This window comes from Triturus cristatus, chromosome 7 (assembly GCF_964204655.1).
Source record: "Triturus cristatus chromosome 7, aTriCri1.1, whole genome shotgun sequence".
NCBI lineage: Eukaryota > Metazoa > Chordata > Amphibia > Caudata > Salamandridae > Triturus > Triturus cristatus.
Window position 1 is genome coordinate 675,212,708 of NC_140590.1, and position 16,139 is coordinate 675,228,846.

Sequence of the window (16,139 nt, forward strand, 5' to 3'; positions counted from 1 at the left end):
GCACCCTTCTCACTACGGTGATTGTCCGTTTTAGCATTGTGTCACTAGGAGACCTGCTGTTTGTTTTGATTCATTAGTTTTCCAGGTATTGGGAAATAACCATTACCTCCTCATCCGTCTTCCTCACCACAGTAATTACATATTGAGCTTTAGCCACCTACAGAAACTCCCAAGTCAAAAGTTAGCATACTAGCCTACCATCCCCCCAATATGGCTGACATCCTCTTCCTCCTATAAAGAGGAAGTCTACTCACAGCACATTGTTTTTTTTAGTTTCTGCGAAACTTTCCATTTCATGTGCAGCAGGGTGAGTGGGTGTGCAGCTTGATTAGGCAGTCCATGGGACCCTTAAGTCTTGCTGTGGCAGACTATGCTGCTTTATTTTTATGTCTTTCTACATGTCTTTTTCTTTTTGTTCCTTTTCTCTGAATTGTTCTGCATGTGGACCGATGTTTCAATCAGCGCGTGTTCTCTGATGTCCCCGCCATGAAGTCCTGCTTTAGCGGACTCAGAGAGGTATTAGGGGGAGCAGTGTGGTGCTTCTTCTTTTTCCCCCCTACCGTGAGGTCCTGCTCTAGTCGCAGAAAGGAGGTAATCAGGGGAGAGTTGCAGCATGTCTTCCTTTTTAATCCCCTCCTGTGAGGCCGGCTCTAGCAGACTTGGAGAGACAATTAGGGGTTGGTTGCGGCCTATCTTTCTTTTTATTCCCCTGCTTTGAGGTCCTACTTCTAGCAGACTTGGCAGGGGATTGCAGGAAGGTTGCGGCATGCCAGGGACACTCACGCATTTCCCACTTTGTGGTCTTGCTTTAGCAGGCTCAGCGAGGGAATGGGATTAGCGGCAATCGATTGCGGCCACATTCTCTTGTTTAGATACAGAATGGGGGGATTGATTCAATAAGGGTAACGGAGGCCGGAATCAGTTTATACCTATATACAAATATTTGCCTCTGAACCCATAGATCACCACAATGTTTTGTCAATCAGTCCTTTTTATTGACTGAGAATAACAATCTTATTTTCCTTTTTTACATATGCTTTAAACAGAGTTAGCTCTTCATCATTAGACTTCCTTTTATCTTACATTATTCACACATTTATCCTGTACATAATATTTACACATTTCGACAAAGACATAAACATAAAACAAATACTATAACGTTTGTGCAAATTTAAATATCCACTGATTATGTATCTTCATAATACAGTACGAAATTGTCCAACTATTTACATCTTAGGGACCTTAAATGAAGTGGTCCTCAATTTCCTTAGTCTTTTTAGGTCCTAAGCAGGGTCAGAAACACTCGTTCTAATATTTTTATAAGATAACCTTACAAATGTTATGTTTCCTATTTTGGGGAAGCAATGAAACTTTATTGACTTTCCCTCTGTGTTCTGGTTCTCTGCTTGTCTGTTGCCTACGCGTTTCGACTCGCTTTCTCCGCGTCCTCGCCGTTGTGGAACTCCACAACGGCGAGGACGCGGAGAAAGCGAGTGGCGAGAAAATGAAAGTTGAAGATCCCCTCTCTCTGAAAAATTAACAGAAACTATAGGAACAGATAGAGCGGAAGCCAGAACTGAATCGAAGTAGCATCCCCTTCAACTCGGACTACACCCGGGATAACGAATACCACCATTTCAAGATAAATTTGTTCAGTAGGAACTACGGAGAAAGATGTCCACTCAACAACATTACAAGCCCTGAGGAAGACCTTACCAAGAACGCACAGGTCCACACACGAAGGTCGAAACGCGTAGGCAACAGACAAGCAGAGAACCAGAACACAGAGGGAAAGTCAATAAAGTTTCATTGCTTCCCCAAAATAGGAAACATAACATTTGTAAGGTTATCTTATAAAAATATTAGAACGAGTGTTTCTGACCCTGCTTAGGACCTAAAAAGACTAAGGAAATTGAGGACCACTTCATTTAAGGTCCCTAAGATGTAAATAGTTGGACAATTTCGTACTGTATTATGAAGATACATAATCAGTGGAGATTTAAATTTGCACAAACGTTATAGTATTTGTTTTATGTTTATGTCTTTGTCGAAATGTGTAAATATTATGTACAGGATAAATGTGTGAATAATGTAAGATAAAAGGAAGTCTAATGATGAAGAGCTAACTCTGTTTAAAGCATATGTAAAAAAGGAAAATAAGATTGTTATTCTCAGTCAATAAAAAGGACTGATTGACAAAACATTGTGGTGATCTATGGGTTCAGAGGCAAATATTTGTATATAGGTACATTCTCTTGTTTAGGCGCGGTGATCCGCTTTGCCTTTGCCCCAAGAGTTTTGGTTCCACCATAGCTATTCTATGCGGCCTTGTCTGAGAGTTCTGTGGTAGCGGACTGAGAGTGTGATTTATTAAAGATGCGGGGTGCTTTCTTCAGCTTTGGGCCCTGCCGGGACATGGGTTCCTATCCTGGTGATGCTCTCTGAGTATCTTGCAGTGGCTTTTTGTCAGTTGCATTATGGTCTAATAGGGTTGCTCCTGGACAGCCCCTTTGTTTGCTGGTTGTGTGTGAGGTCCTGTTTTTACAGTGGTCCTCCGACACACTAGGCTGTGTAAGGCTTTTAAGGCTGTGGTTTTGTGGGTGGCGTATGTGAATTCTTTGTTTAAACAATGATGGACGAACCCAATCTATGTGTGGTACTCTCACTGGTAGGCAGTGTTTGGGACTCACTGGGTTTGTTAAACGACCCCTCACACACCAACCTGGTTGGTGTCATGCTTCATCATTGGGGTCCCAACCGGGTGGCCGAATGCCCCCCCCGGTTGTGCTACGACACCTGATTACAGCGGAGCTGGTGTGGTGCAGAAATGTGAGGTGGTGTGAATAAAAATATCTCTGAGAATCCTTGCCTCTTAGAATTTATTGTTGGAGGCTCAGGATATGATTAAAAAGTATGTGAAATGCAACTAGAGAAGAAATTATTATCTTGTAGTTGGCTATGTGTTGGGTCTACATGTTTCAGACTGCAGGGGTATGTAGGAGGGGCTTTCTTCAGGACCGTGAAAATAAGTGAGTGGCAAAAGATGTGGTGCCACGTGATAAGTGAAAAACAAAAAAACTCATACCTACACACGCGCTACGGTCCCTTCTGTTGCTGCTGTACTTCTATGGTCCCTGTCGGTGCTGTTGATTGAGGTGTGAGCTTCTCTTTGGCCCTGGCTATGTTGTACTGCAGGTTGGGCAGTTGGCTGTCACTATTGGCCTTCCTGTGTGCAGCTGTTTCTTCTTCAGGGTCTCCCATGGCGTTCTTAGACCTGTGTTGTTTTTTGTTATGGTGGTATGCTGCTGTCCAGGGGCATTGTTGGTGGCTTTTTTTTCTCTAGGTTTGGGTTGTTTGCCCCTGCGCTTTGTTGTCATGTTTGTGTAGGCAGTTGTCGTTTGCATGCTGTTCGACCCTGTGATGTTGTGGGGCAGTTGTTTTCTTGCCTCTCAGTCCACCCCAGCACCTGGACTAGTGTCAGCGGTGGGTGGTCGGTATGCTCTCCTTGTGCGATGTCATGCGTATTGCAGCGGGCCTTGGTAGATGGGCTCTAGTTGCTCCTGGCCGACGGGCCTTCATTCCTGTCCCTCCTTCTCTGGGATGGGGCAGAGATGTTCACTTCTCTTTCTGGGGTTGGTCATTCTGGTGTTCTCTGTCCTGTGGTGAATTTGTGACGGTTATCCGCTTTTTCCATCATGTGTGGTTCAAGCCCCTATCTCTACTTCGCCTGGGTTGGTGATTTCGTTCTTCCTTCTCTGGATGCCTTGCAGGTCGTTGCTTCTTTTTCGACAGCGGTATACCTGGTCTGGGGGTCTACACTGTGTTATGTTTTCATGATATCTTGGTGCACCTTGAGTGGTCTGGTCTGGCCCCGCCGCAGGTTCTACCTTTTTCAATTCCTGGACCGGTTGGTTTTCCTTCTGGTGCCCCAAGTGTTGTCCCTGGTGAACGGGGTTTTGGGGTGGCTTGCGCGGCCGTGTCCCCCGGTGCCTAATTGGCTTTCTCTCCAGGATTTTTTCTCTGCTTCCCTTCTGATATGTCCTTCGGGCAGTCTCTCTTTTGGATTGGTGGTTGTTCTTGCCCATCTTGTCCATGTTGTACCTTCTGACGTTGTGTCGATGCGTGCCCCCGATGGGTGGGGAGTCCTGTTCTGTCAGATTTGCCTGCTTAGGCGATGTGGTTGTGGGTCCAGCCTGTCTGTTCTTCCGGCTCCTGGGGGTTGGGGGATGTTCAGTTGGGGCTCCTTGTGTCTGCCCCTCCTGTGTTGTGTTGTCACGTTTGGGAATAATCTGCCTCCATCTTAGTCTAGGTGTTTGTACCCACCTGGGTGTTGTCCCTGCTGTCGTCTACTTCTGGTCCTTTGTTTTTGGGCTGTTCTGCTGCTGTTGTCTTTGTTTGCCCTTCCTTTTCCTGGAAGGTGTGCTGAGTGGCGGCATGGTTTTGTTGGGAATTTTACCTCAATGTTTTCTTTTTCCTTGCTGGTGTCTGTAGTCCTGCGATTGCTACGTGGTCTGTTTTTGGGGTTCGCCTCCATAATATGTGCTGGGCTGCCCTGCTATTGCTTTGTTCTTCCTTTCAATGCTGGGTGGGTGGTCACAATGCCTTTTGTTTGCCTTATGAGTCTGTTGTATGTGTTTCCACCAGTTCCGTTGCTTCCCTGTGGGTTACGGGTGATCAGATTGGTCTGGGCCTTTGTGCTTCTGGTGGTTTTGGGATGACGGGAGTCCTATGGTCTCCTCTCTCGTTTTTCTGGGCTGTCTAGCCCTACAGGGTACTTCCTGATTGTTTGTGCCCGCTTTTAGGTCCACGGCTCCAGGCACCATGTTGCAGCCATTGCACCTTCGGGCATAGTTATTGGAGGATTGGCCCTGAAATCTGGATGTTGTACCGGGTTAGGGCTGCTTTGTTTCGGCTGTCTCATCGTCCTTCTACCTTGCACGCTTCTGCCCCGCATTGGGTTGCTTTTGGTGCTGGGTGTGCTCAGATGGGTTTGGAGGTTTACGATGTTGAACCCTTGTGAGTGCTGCTTTTCTTTGGTCTGCTGGTTTTGGGTTGAGGTTGGCCCCTTCCTCTCTTCGGGTTCTGTGTGAGGCTATTGGGGGCATTTGGGCGCCCTTCTGTTGCTTCTCTGGTGCCACCTGTGTCCCACTTTTTTGTCTCTGTTGGGATGTGGCACCTGGACATTTGGTGACAGCACCTCCTTGGGTTTTTTGCCTTTGGGGTGCTGTGTTTGGCAGGGGGGGCGGTGTGGTCCTCTGGAGTCAGTTGCACTGTCGTTCCAGGCCCTTGTAGGTGTATTTGTGTGACCTTCTTGTATGCCTGACGAATTGGTGTGTAGGGGTTCTCTTCCGGTGGTCGGACCTTCTTTTGCGTTTTTGGCTGCTGGGTTGGTATTGAGGCTTCCCTCCACTTTGTTTCATGTGTTGCCTCTTGTTTCCACTGGTGTGCAGTGGCTGTGCTCCCTGTGTTTTTTGTCCTGATCCTCTCTCTGGGGTTGAGGTTTTGTTCCCTCTTTTGGGCGTTGTTAGAAAAGGTAGACGGACCGGGAGGGCCGGCCGGGGTCAGGGGGAGAGGTCTCCGGGGAGAGCCGTCTCCAGCGATCGTACAGACAAGTAACTTCCCCCCCACAGACAGGAATCACACACGGATAAGGTTCAGGGTTCTTTATAGGTACTTAGTTATGATACGGTAGAATGGTACAAGGAGGTCTGGACGCCGGGGTCCCCTCGATTAGAGTCTCGTAAGGTAGGGAAGGGGGTAGCGGGTCAGTCTATTTACCAATCAGGTAGTTCGGATGAGATGATGATGAGCTCACAATCCTCGAGCTTGGTGGTTAGGTGGTACGGTCCGCGGCAGCGCCAGCAGGTCCCGGTAAGGATGGTTGATACAACGGGCCGCGGCAGCGCCAGCAGGTCCCCGGAAGATGTACGGTCCGCGGCAGCGCCAGCAGGTCCCGGTGAGGATGGTCGTTACAACGGGCCGCGGCAGCGCCAGCAGGTCCCAGGAAGATGACGGTCCGCGGCAGCGCCAGCAGGTCCCGGTGAGGATGGTCGTTACAACGGGCCGCGGCAGCGCCAGCAGGTCCCAGGAAGATGAAGGTAGCAGAAGGCCACGGCAGGGCCAGCAGGCAGGACGATGGTTCACAAGAACGGGCTACGGCAGCGCCAGTAGACCGTCAGGGTTGAGTTCACTCGGTGTCTCTCGACTCCAGGATACAACTGCCTTCCTGCTCCGGAGCTGTCTTAGTTATAGGGCTGGTGCCCTTTGATGTCCGGACCCTCGCACTTGGAGGTCGGAGGGTCCGGGATGAAGGTGTCCAGACACCCAGCAGGGGGTGGAGCCAGCGCCTGGGGGCTGCTGGAGGCGATCGGCACCTGGCGGGGGAAGAGCTCTTGACGCTTCGTTCTCCCATTGACCTGCCAAGTGGTCCGCTCACCTCCTGGGTGGATGGTGGTGCCGGGATGTCGGGGCCGGCCAGGCCCGGGGTTAGGGTCGAGGTGAGGCCACGCGGCCGCGTGGTGCAGGGCCCAAGATGGCGGCTTGACCCGGCCGGGGAAGCCGGTGGGGCTGGACCCCGTGATGAGTAGGGGTCCGAGGGCAGAGGGTTCGTCGGGAGACGGAGTACAGGTGCTTGTCGTGGGGATATGCCGGGTGGGCCGGAGCTCGGGCCCTGTCGTGCGGGGGGGGAGCAAGCCCTCTGTGTGGCCTGTCCAACATGCGTCCCCCCCAGCTGAAGGCGGGGAGAGTCACCCATCTCCTTGGGGACTCTCTTCGTCGAGGCGGAAAAAGCGGGACAGGCCGTCCGCGTTGGCGTGGTCTTGGCCTGGCCGGTGCTCCACAGTGAAGTCCATTCCCTGCAGGGAAATGGACCAGCGCAAGAGTTTTGGGTTCTCCCCCCGCATCTGCATCAGCCATTGCAGGGGTCGATGGTCGGTTTGTACCCGGAAGTGGGTACCGAAGAGATAGGGTCGGAGCTTTTTGAGGGCCCACACTACTGCAAATGCCTCCCTCTCGATTGTGCTCCAACGCTGTTCTCGGGCCAGGAGACGTCGACTGATGAAGGCCACCGGCTGGTCATGACCTTCGGGGTTCAGCTGAGAGAGGACGGCCCCGATGCCGTGGTCGGAGGCGTCGGTCTGCACTACAAATTCCCGACTGTAATCGGGGGCCTGGAGCACCGGGGCGGTGCACAGGGCGGCCTTCAGCTCCTCGAAGGCCGCTTGACAATCAGGAGTCCAGTGGACCCGCTTCGGTTGATTCTTGGATGTGAGTCCCGTGAGGGGCCCCACGATGCTGCCGTAGTCCTTCACGAACCGCCGGTAGTAGCCGGTGAGCCCCAAGAAGGCTCGGACCTCGGTCTGGGTGACAGGGGGCTGCCAGGACTGGATGGCAGCAATCTTAAGTTGTAGTGGGGCCACCAGCCCGCTTCCCACTTGGTGCCCAAGGTAGGTCACAGACCCTTGGCCAATTTGGCACTTGCCGGCTTTAATGGTGAGGCCGGCCCGCTGGAGGGCTTGGAGGACCTCTTGGAGGTGACGGAGGTGGTCGGACCAGTGGCGGCTGTATACAGCGATATCGTCCAGGTAGGCAGCGCTGAATTCTTTGAGCCCTGCCAAGACCTGGTTCACAAGACGTTGGAATGTGGCGGGGGCATTCTTCATGCCAAAGGGCATGACCTTAAATTGATAGTGGCCATCGAGGGTGGAGAAGGCTGACCGTTCCTGAGCCCTGGGTGTGAGGCCGATCTGCCAGTAGCCCGCCGTTAGGTCGAAGATACTAAGGTAGCGGGCGGCCCCCAGCCGGTCGATCAGCTCGTCTGCTCGGGGGATGGGATGAGCGTCGGTCCGGGTGACAGCGTTCAAGCCCCGGTAGTCGACGCAGAATCTCAGTTCAGGGGCGGTGCCGGGGGCAGCGGCCTTGGGAACTAATACAACCGGACTGGCCCAGGGACTGTCCGAGGGCTCGATGACCCCGATCGTGAGCATCTTGGCCACTTCCTCCTGTATGCAGGCCCGTACCCGATCTGGTACGCGGTAGGCCCGGTGCCGGACAGGGGGACTGTCCCCGGTGTCTACGTCGTGCAAACACCAAGGGGTGACCCCGGGGGTGAGGGAGAACAGGGCAGCGAACTGCAGCAGGAGGTCCCGGCAGTCCTGGCGTTGCTCCGAAGTGAGGGCGTCGGAGAGCCGGACCCCATCCACGGAGCCGTCCTTCTCCTGAGTCTTTAAGAGATCCGGGAGGGGCTCGGAGTCTTCTTCTGTACCACTGTCGGTCGCCATCAGGAGGCTTAGTTCGGAGCGCACAAAGTGTGGTTTGAGCCGGTTGGTGTGGAGGACCCGCAGGGGGTTCCGGGTGGACCCCATGTCGATGAGGTAAGTGACGGGGCTTTTACGCTCGACCACTTTGAAGGGCCCCGTCCACTTGTCTTGCAGGGCACATGGTTCGGTGGGGGACATCACCCATACTTGCTGCCCAGGCTCGAACTTAACGGAGGAGGCATTGTGATCATACCACCTTTTCATGTCCTCCTGACTGGCCTCGAGGTTCGCCTTGGCCATCTCCCTGAAGCGCCGGGTCTGGTTTCGTAGGGCCAGGATGTATTTGAAGACGTCAGGAGGGGTCGTTAAGGGGGCCATCTCCCAACCTTCCTTGACTAGGCTGAGGGGCCCTCGCACAGGGTGCCCGTACAAGAGTTCGAAAGGGCTAAAGCCGAGGGACTTCTGGGGGACTTCTCGGTAGGCGAAGAGGAGGCACGGGAGCAGCACATCCCACTGGCGACGGAGAGGCTCTTCCAATCCCCCAATCATCCCCTTGAGAGTGCGGTTAAAACGCTCCACTAGTCCGTTCCCTTGGGGGTGATAGGGGGTCGTGAATCTGTAGGTGACCCCGCATTGTTGCCAGAGGGACTTCATGTATTTAGATATGAAATTCGTACCTCGGTCGCTGACGACTTCTCGGGGGAAGCCTACCCGGGAGAAGATCCCCATCAGGGCCCGGCCAACCACCGGAGCTGTCACTGTCCGTAGGGGCACCGCCTCGGGGTAGCGGGTGGCATGGTCCACTAGGACCAAGATGAACCTGTGTCCTTGTGCCGTGCGGGGGTCCAGAGGCCCCACAATGTCTATCCCCACCCTCTCGAACGGGGTGGTGACCACCGGGAAGGGTTGCAGAGGGGCCTTCAGCTTCCGACCACTCTTCCCGCTGGCTTGGCACGTGGGGCAAGATCGGCAGTGGTTCAGGACGTCATTCCTCATTTTTGGCCAGAAAAAGTGGGTCACCAGGCGACTGTATGTTTTGTCCTGGCCCAGGTGTCCAGCCAGGGGGACATCGTGGGCCAGGTTGAGCAGAAAGTCTCGGAAGCGGAGCGGTACCACCAGAACTCGACCGGCCCCCAGCTCGGCGATTCTTTGCTCGCTGTAGAGCAGGTCGTTGTCCCAGTAGACCCAGTGGGTTCCGGTGGTGTCCCCTGCGTTTTGGGTATCGGCTTGTTGGCGGAGTCCCTCGAGGGAGGGACAGGTCTTTTGTTCCTGGCGGAACTGTTCTTGGGTGGGCCCCCCCTCTTGACGCCACTGAGCCAGATCCGGAAGGTCCTGGTGTTGTGCGTCTGCTTCGATAGTCGGGTCCGGGAGGTCGGCCTCGCTGTTGTCCTCGACGGGGGCAACCGGGGGCGGAGGTGCCGGCCATTCGGTTTCTTCTGATCGGGGGGTGGCCCGGGCGGTCATGGATCGGGTGGTGATGCAGGCCCAGTCCGGGAGGCCCAGCATCCCCAGGTGCTCTCTTTTCTCGACGGCGGCCCACGGGGAACTCTCGAGGTCATTCCCCAGGAGGCAGTCCACGGGGGCATCGTCCCGGACCGTCACCTTCAGTAGGCCGGAGACCCCTCCCCATTCAAACGGGACACAGGCCATCTTACACATACTCTCAGAGTTATCTGCCGAGCGGACGGGGCAGAGAATGTTCGGCAGGATCTGCTCGGGCTTCACCAGATGACAGCGGACGGCCGTCACGCTGGCGCCGGTGTCACGCAAGGCCTCGGCTCTCTGTCCATTAATGGTCACCCACTGACCGTATTTTCTGGTGTTGGCGGGTAGGGGAGCCCGCGGGACCATGTCTCTTCCCCCTAGGCATGCCAGGACCATGGCGGCCGGTTCCCACCCTTGCTGGGCCGGCTCGTACTCTTCGGGTCCCTCCGAGGATTGCTCTTCCCCTAGGGCAGCGGCCGCTACCTGGCGGGGCTTGGGTGTTTGATTTAGCGGGCAGTTCGGGTCATTGGCGTAGTGGCCTAGTCGCTGGCACCGGTGGCACGTGACGTTGGCTCGGTACCCGGGCCGCAACGGGGGGTTGCCCCGGCCGGCCGGAGGCGGGGTGCTGGCCACGGGTGTTGTTGGTAAGGCGTCTCTCCCTCGCCCCTGGCCCCCTCCTCCTCCCCGAGGACGGTGCTGGCCTTGGTTGCCTCTGTTCTGGTCGTGGGGCCCTCTCCGGCTCACTCGGGTGCTTTCCCACCGGTCAGCTTCGGCGGCGAGCTGCCGGGGGTCGGTCAGCTTACTGTCGAGTAGGTGCTGCCGGAGCTCGACGAAACAGTTGTTTGACAGGTGCTCCCATACCATAAGGTTGAAGAGTTGTTCGTAAGTGGTGACCTGATTTCCCTTGATCCACCCTTCGAATGCCCGGCTGAAATAGTTCACGTATTCCACCCACGTTGTACCTGGGATCCTGGTGCAATCTCTGAACCTCTGGCGGTACATCTCGGGCGTGAGGCCGTAGCGGGTGAGGAGGGCAGCCTTCATGTGGTCGTAGGACGACATTTGGTGATCGGGGAGCTGCAGCAGGGCATCGCGACCCTCGTTGATAAATCTCCCCCAAAGTCCGGCTCCCCAATCACTCCGGTCGATTCGGTGGGAGGTCATTGCGATCTCATAGGCTTTAAACCACTGTTGTATGTCGTCTTCTCGGACATATTCGCGGACAACATCCTTGGGGATGTGAACTTTTTTCTCACTTGGCCCCGGGGTGTGTGGTCGCTCAGGCACCCCCAGTTCCTTATTCTGTTTGCGCAGTTCTATTTCCGCTAGTCGGCGCTCGTGCTCGAGCGTTATTTTTTTCTCTTCCAGCTCTCTCTGTCTCTGCTTTTCTTCTCGTTCCTCTCGAAGCCGCATATGCTCGAGGTTAAGTTTCTGTTCAGCTAACTTGAGTTCCCCATCCATCTTGAGTCGTGCCATCTCCAACTCGTGTAATCTGACTCTGTCTCTTTCTCGGATCTCCTCTTGCGGAAGGCCCGTTCCCCGCTCCTCGGGAGCCGTGGCGTTCCCCTCTGGTGTGCTGCTGGTTTGGTCTGGGGTGACGCTGCTTTGGTCGGAGGGTCCTGTGACCCCCGTTTCTGTCCATGACTCCAGAGCGCGCTTTAGATCATCCTTGGTACTCAGGCCGGTGGTAGCAATGCCAAGTTCTATGCAAAATTGTCTCAGTTCGCGGTGGTTGTATTCTTCTAATTTCTCCATTTGGAATTTCTCGGTGGAGCTGCTATCTTTGGTCGACATCGTGTTTTTGTCGTGGGGTGAGCTACTCTCTGTACGCTTACGCGTTGATTCGGATCCCACCGCTGCCACCAATGTTAGAAAAGGTAGACGGACCGGGAGGGCCGGCCGGGGTCAGGGGGAGAGGTCTCCGGGGAGAGCCGTCTCCAGCGATCGTACAGACAAGTAACTTCCCCCCCACAGACAGGAATCACACACGGATAAGGTTCAGGGTTCTTTATAGGTACTTAGTTATGATACGGTAGAATGGTACAAGGAGGTCTGGACGCCGGGGTCCCCTCGATTAGAGTCTCGTAAGGTAGGGAAGGGGGTAGCGGGTCAGTCTATTTACCAATCAGGTAGTTCGGATGAGATGATGATGAGCTCACAATCCTCGAGCTTGGTGGTTAGGTGGTACGGTCCGCGGCAGCGCCAGCAGGTCCCGGTAAGGATGGTTGATACAACGGGCCGCGGCAGCGCCAGCAGGTCCCCGGAAGATGTACGGTCCGCGGCAGCGCCAGCAGGTCCCGGTGAGGATGGTCGTTACAACGGGCCGCGGCAGCGCCAGCAGGTCCCAGGAAGATGACGGTCCGCGGCAGCGCCAGCAGGTCCCGGTGAGGATGGTCGTTACAACGGGCCGCGGCAGCGCCAGCAGGTCCCAGGAAGATGAAGGTAGCAGAAGGCCGCGGCAGCGCCAGCAGGCAGGACGATGGTTCACAAGAACGGGCTACGGCAGCGCCAGTAGACCGTCAGGGTTGAGTTCACTCGGTGTCTCTCGACTCCAGGATACAACTGCCTTCCTGCTCCGGAGCTGTCTTAGTTATAGGGCTGGTGCCCTTTGATGTCCGGACCCTCGCACTTGGAGGTCGGAGGGTCCGGGATGAAGGTGTCCAGACACCCAGCAGGGGGTGGAGCCAGCGCCTGGGGGCTGCTGGAGGCGATCGGCACCTGGCGGGGGAAGAGCTCTTGACGCTTCGTTCTCCCATTGACCTGCCAAGTGGTCCGCTCACCTCCTGGGTGGATGGTGGTGCCGGGATGTCGGGGCCGGCCAGGCCCGGGGTTAGGGTCGAGGTGAGGCCACGCGGCCGCGTGGTGCAGGGCCCAAGATGGCGGCTTGACCCGGCCGGGGAAGCCGGTGGGGCTGGACCCCGTGATGAGTAGGGGTCCGAGGGCAGAGGGTTCGTCGGGAGACGGAGTACAGGTGCTTGTCGTGGGGATATGCCGGGTGGGCCGGAGCTCGGGCCCTGTCGTGCGGGGGGGAGCAAGCCCTCTGTGTGGCCTGTCCAACAGGCGTGTTTTCAGGTTTGGTTGTTTTGTCTATCCTGGATGGTGCTGTTGTTTGGGTTATTTCCCTCGGACTCCACTTTTGGGGTTTGATTACGCGGTCTCTTATGTTGGACTTCTGCTTCCCTGGGGCACGTTGTGGTCAGTTTCGGGATGGTCTCTTGGTTCTGTGGCTGCTTCTTGGCTTGCAGTCTTGGGGTTCTCCGTGGTGGGTGTCTGTGTTGCAGCCCTTGGACGTCTTCTCCTACCTTATGGTCCTCTTACGATTGGAGGTTGGTAGGGGTGCATCCCTGTCATTGGCTGATTTTGTTCGACACTGTGTTTTGGTGTTGTGTTTCTGTGTCGGACCGTTTTGTTCTCTTTTTGGATTTAAATGTGTTCTACAGTTTCTGCCTTTAGTTTCCGTTTTCACTACGTTCTTGATGAAGCCGATTCTTGCTTTCGTATCTGCTCATTATGTAATTACTGTGGGGAGGAAGACGGCAAGGAGGTAATGCCCCAGTTACTTACTGGTAATCTTCATTATTTCGAGTACTTGCCTTCCTCGCCACAGTATAGTTTCCCATCCCTCCCTGCCCTGTTGTGTATGGCTTCATCTTTTCTTGGTTGTGGCTTTGGTGACAGGATGTGCTGTGGGTAGACTTCCTCTTTATAGGAGGAAGAGGATGTTGGCCATATTGGAGGAATGGGGGGCTAGTATGCTAACTTCTGACTTGGGAGTTTCTTTGGGAGGCTAAAGCTGATAAAGTAAATACTGTGGCAAGGAAGACTAGGTCTTGGATTAATGAAGATTACCAGTAAGTAACCGGGGCATTATCAAGCAGGTCATTGATATTTGGGGCCAGCCAGCTGCAGCCTAAGTATCTTTGCTCCAGACAGGCACACAGGTGACACCCTCTTTAGCAAAATTGTGAATGTGCACACACCAGCAATCTTGAGTAAGATGTTGCAGGGCCACCAATGTATTGAAAGCTCATTATTTAGAGCTGATTGTGCCAACCTCTGATAACTTACTTTTACGGTTAACTTAACGATCAATTTTGAGAACTGTTGATCACTTATTCTCAGAGCATGTTGCTAGTACAAAACGTCTGATAAATAATAGAGGAATTGAGTATTCTGTTATACCATTTATATAGCGCATCACTGACAAACAAAAGTGTACTGCTGCTTGATTTCCCCAGCCTGAGAACATCAAGTCATAAAAATCTGTTCAAGAACCTTTAATGCTCAAATGGACCATGAAAGCACATGAATCTTGCAGGAGAGCACTTTCCAAGCTTATCGCTTTTTAACAAATAGAGGTAAACATTGTGCGGTAAATTGCACCGCCACCATTTGCCCAAATTCTTTCAAAATTACCTCGGGAAGAACCCCACCCAGTCGGAAGACAGCTCGATCGCGACAGTTCAGAGTTTGGGCGATGACAGTTGTGCGAGGAATTGGAATAGGGAAGAAAGCTCTTTATTTTTTTTTTTTAAATGGCAACTATTTATTTATTTGCAAATTAAGCATTGCCAATGTCGTGGGCTCACAAACTCTGCTTGACTGGCAAACTGGCATCGCTCTGACTCTGTCAGAAGAGGGCAGTCAGCTCTTAGGTATCAGTTAACTCCTTCATTTTACACCGTGCCTGCGCATGCGCTAAAGAGCGAGGTTGCTGGTGCAGAAAAGCAGCGAGGTTAATAGAAATCCTCAAGAAGTGTGTTCGTAAGAATGCATCACATTCTCGCTTTCCATCTGTTGTGCATTGTGAGGTGAGAAACGCAGGTACCAAGAAAGCAATAGTTCAACGATAACCTCTTTACTGTGGCTATAGGATAATGTGAACACGCAGGAGTCGCTTCTTCGTGGAGAGACGAGACTCGCCCAATCTCACTTCCTTTTAATGCATCTCTAGTGGCAGATCCAAGACTGATCTGTTTTGGATGTTTCTGAGGAGAAACTCCTCTCGTCTCGTGTTTCACGGTTTACCGGGCCCAGCTGACCACCTCAGACAAGCTGCGACAGCTAAGCATTGTGCCACCGGGTAGCTCTTCATTCTCTTTTTTAATACAGAGTCCGCTATTTCACGAATAGCGACCCCGGAGGTGCCTTTGGAAGTGATGGGTCCCTGCACTGAAGAGGCACGCTTAAATAGATTTAAAACTGCATGACTGTCTGTACACCACTCCTCAGCTCGCCTTGTTAAAAGAGGGCCTTGGGTGGCCCTAACATGGGAAGTGAAGAAGACGAGGGAGTCTGGAAGCAGTGTTTTTTTATTTGTATTGTTATATTATTTTTAACTAATTTGCTGTTGTTTCTCCAGCTCTAGAAATTGAAAATAAGGGTGGGAGAGCCACTGAATCCTCGAACCAACTTCAAGCCAGATACATGGCTTTTGTTTTGCTAAGCCAGGTACATGGCTCTGGTGCAGCTCGACATATTCTTGGAACCTCGGGCAAAACACAAACAGAACCGTGACGTGGCTACTGCCACCCTCCCCATATCAAAATCACCATCGCACAATGTGAAGCCAGGTAAGCTGGGTTCAACCCTGGCTTCCCTATTTGAACACATTGTATGAGCCTGAGCAATTACTTGATTTCAATGGGCCTTCTTTTTCCTTATCATCACACCATTTTATAATGAGCGTGTACAAAAAACCTTCTGTATGTTTTAAAAGTCTTTAATGTTGCTCCACCTGTAATATCACCTAAAGAAGCAAGCAGGATACACATTACAACGGAATTGCCTCTTGCTTTACTAATGGCATTGTAGTAAGGGCGGTGGGTGGTCGGGCATGAATGTTTCCAAGTGCATCTTTAGAAACTTTTGATTAATGCCACTCAATGCAGTGATACAAGGAGGCCCCCGGGGGAAGTAAGACCAGCGGTCTAGTCTTCCCCCGGGGATTTCGCGCAAGGAAAGGACAGGGGAGGAAGGGGTGGGATAAGGGGTGGGGTCGCAGGTAGGGATTAAAAGGGGGAGGAAGAGGAAGTCCTTCCTCTTCCTTTCCCCAGCGCCTCAGGGTGGGACAGTTAGTGGATCGTTGGCCACCCGCCCACCCGGCAATTACGTGACTAGTTAGGTCATGTTTTTTCAGCGTGCCAGTTTAGGACGGGTTGTGTGTGTGAGGGGCGGATTGGGGAGGGGGGAGGAGTCCATGACGGGCATACTCACCCTTCCGGGGAGGGGGATACTGGGGAAACGTGGGGGTGCGTCAGAGCAGTGGACGACGAATGGAGATGATGGTGGAGTTTTGGAAGAGAAGTGAGGAAGCGAATGGAAGTGAGAAGGTTGCGGTGTGAAGTGGGGATGGAGTAGTTGGAGTCTTGGAGAGTATGGGTAGTGAGGAATGTT